The sequence below is a fragment of the Cajanus cajan genome, chromosome 3, assembly GCF_000230855.2.
Source record: "Cajanus cajan strain Asha chromosome 3, NIPB_CcT2T_4, whole genome shotgun sequence".
Lineage (NCBI taxonomy): Eukaryota > Viridiplantae > Streptophyta > Magnoliopsida > Fabales > Fabaceae > Cajanus > Cajanus cajan.
The window spans coordinates 11,275,716-11,278,478 of NC_138519.1; positions in this window are offsets into that span (position 1 = coordinate 11,275,716).

Consider the following 2,763-nt stretch of genomic DNA (forward strand, 5'->3'; position numbering starts at 1 on the left):
TATTTTGAAAACTAAAATAAACTAGACTATAAAAAACTAAACTAAACTATATTTTAGGTTTATATTTTAAAAACTAAACTATTATAAAAAGTACTTTATTATTAACTATTTTGGGTGGCTGTTTTGTATGTTCATAGCAGTGTTTTAAAACCCGGACCGACTCGGCCGGTCGGACCGGTTGGACCGGGAACCGGTGGTCAAGCCGGTCCGAAATTGAAGTTGGATCGGTTTTGTAATTGACCCGTTTCAAACCGGATTGAACCGGTCAATTTTTCGGTTCAACCGGTGAACCGGTGAGTTAAACCGGTTCAACCACTTTTTTTATTTTTTATTTTTTTAAGGGACCATAAATCACAAAAATAATAATGAAAATTGAATCTCTTAATGAAAAAGTAAGGAGTCTTATTAAATATAACAATGACTACTTATTCTAATATATATATTTGTTTGCAATATATACAACTTAAATAACTTTTATAGTATATTATTAATTTTAAATTATATATTTAATAATGCAATATTTATGTAAATATTACATATATTATTTTCTGATATTAATTGCAAGCATATTATATATGTACATATTACTTATATTTTTAATTTATATTAATATACCATTTAACATTTAATTTTTTTTATGTATTTTTTTATAAAATAAAAATAAAAATAATTTTAAATAAGATAGAAAAATTGAAATTTAAAATAAGGTATGAATTTATTAAAATTTATAAGTATAAAATATATTTAATATGAATATTTTTTAATAAAAATAAATAAAAATCGAGTCATGCAGTTCAACTAGTGACCCACCGGTTCAACCTTTAACCCACTGACTCAGTACCTTAACCGGTTCGATGACCGGTCCGGTTTTTAAAACTATGGTTCATAGTCTTTAGTTGCATGATTTGTTACATGATTTCTGCTACAATTTTTGGTTTAGGTGGTTGTTTTTTTGGTTCAATTTTGTTTTTGGCTATTTAGGGTTTGAGTGGATTACTTTCGATCCTTGATTGTTAGGTTGGGAACTAGTTGCCTACTACACATCTTTGGTTTGGTGCTACTGTTATGGTTTTGGCTTGATGGAGCTACTGCTCCGTAGTTCTAGTTTTGACTATGGGTTAAGTTGTTGGTTGCATCAACTGACTGGTCTATTTTCGTCCTCGGCTAATTTGGTCATGAGTGTTTGGAATTGTCATTATGATATAGTATGTGTGATATATATATTCTTTTGACTAAGTGCTTTTTTTTTTTTTTATTTAAGCCAAATGATGCTTCAAGTGTTTCTAATACACCTTTGGATGCAAGAGGATCATTTGGTGCTACCAACCCTTAATTTTCTTATAATGTATTTTGGATTTAAAGTTTAGTACGAGATTGATTTTACATTGTTATGGATTTTATGTTAAACTTGGGCTTATAATAGAAGTTTGAATTGTAAATCTTTGAATTATATGTTGTTATTTTGGTTATTGACAATTGAATTTCTTTGTTCACATTATGAGTATTTGTTTTATATATTAAGTTTCTTATAGAAATCACGATTGAAAATAAGAAATTATAATACATGTAAATTATGAAATTAAAATGAGTATAAAAATTGTTATATATAGGAAAATAAAAAGGATTAGAGACTTGACAAAAAATATATCTATTAATGACTTCTATAGTTAATTTACTTTAAAATCTTCACTAAACACTAGTACAAAAGACCCCTTTTACGTCGGGTATTTAAAGCCTTTTACGGCAGAAAAGCATCAGACGTTAATACGGGAGACGTAAAATTTACGTCGGGGGTCAAAAATCGACGTAAATTTACGTCGGACATGCCAAGGTCCGACGTAAAAAAGTCATAAAAATTAAAAAAAAGAAAAAAAGAAAAATGAGTGCAAGCAGAACGGGCCGTTCTGCTAGCAGAACGGCCCGTTCTGCTAGCAGAACAGCCCGTTCTCCAAGCAGAATGGCTCGTTCTGCTTGATAGGCCCAGGCAGTGGTCACTTCCTTCTGCAGCTTCACAAACACGAAATGCAACACAAACATTAACACAAACAGATGCTACCTCATAGAAACACATCCCAGAAAACACAAACTTGATAGAAGATGCTACCTCATAGAAAAACAGATGGATGTATGGTTAAGCCATTTCCATCAACACGCGAAGAAGAAACCAACGCAACTCCGAAGAAGAAAAACAGAAGAACGTGAAGATGAGGAAGACAGCCACGATTTGAGGAGGAGGCGGAGGGATGAGGAAGAAAAATCCACAACGCGCGGGAGAACGTGAAGGTGAGGAAGAATGCCACGATTTGAAATCTATAGTGCGCGCCCTTCATTTAAGGAGTTATTTAAAACCTCTATGATTTATTATGAGTATTTTTTTTATTAAGTTTCTTATAGATATCACAAGTGAAAATGAGAAATTGTAATACATGTAGATTATGAAATTAAAATTAGTATAAAGATTGTTATATAAAAAAAATAAGGAGGATTAGAAACTCAACAAAAATATATCTATGAATGACTTCTATAGTTAATTTATTTTAAAACTTTCACTAAATAGTCTCTACTGTTAGCATGCTTTAGAGTCTCCGCTAGAAAAAATCTCTACAATTAACTTAGCTTTAAAACTTCCTTTAAAAAATCTTCATTGTTAATGTAGGTTTAAAATCTCTATAACAAAACCTTCATTAAATACTCATAATACAAAAGACTTTTAAAAAATGTTGCTAACCGCTTGCGACAAATTTAACTATAGAGATTTTTGAA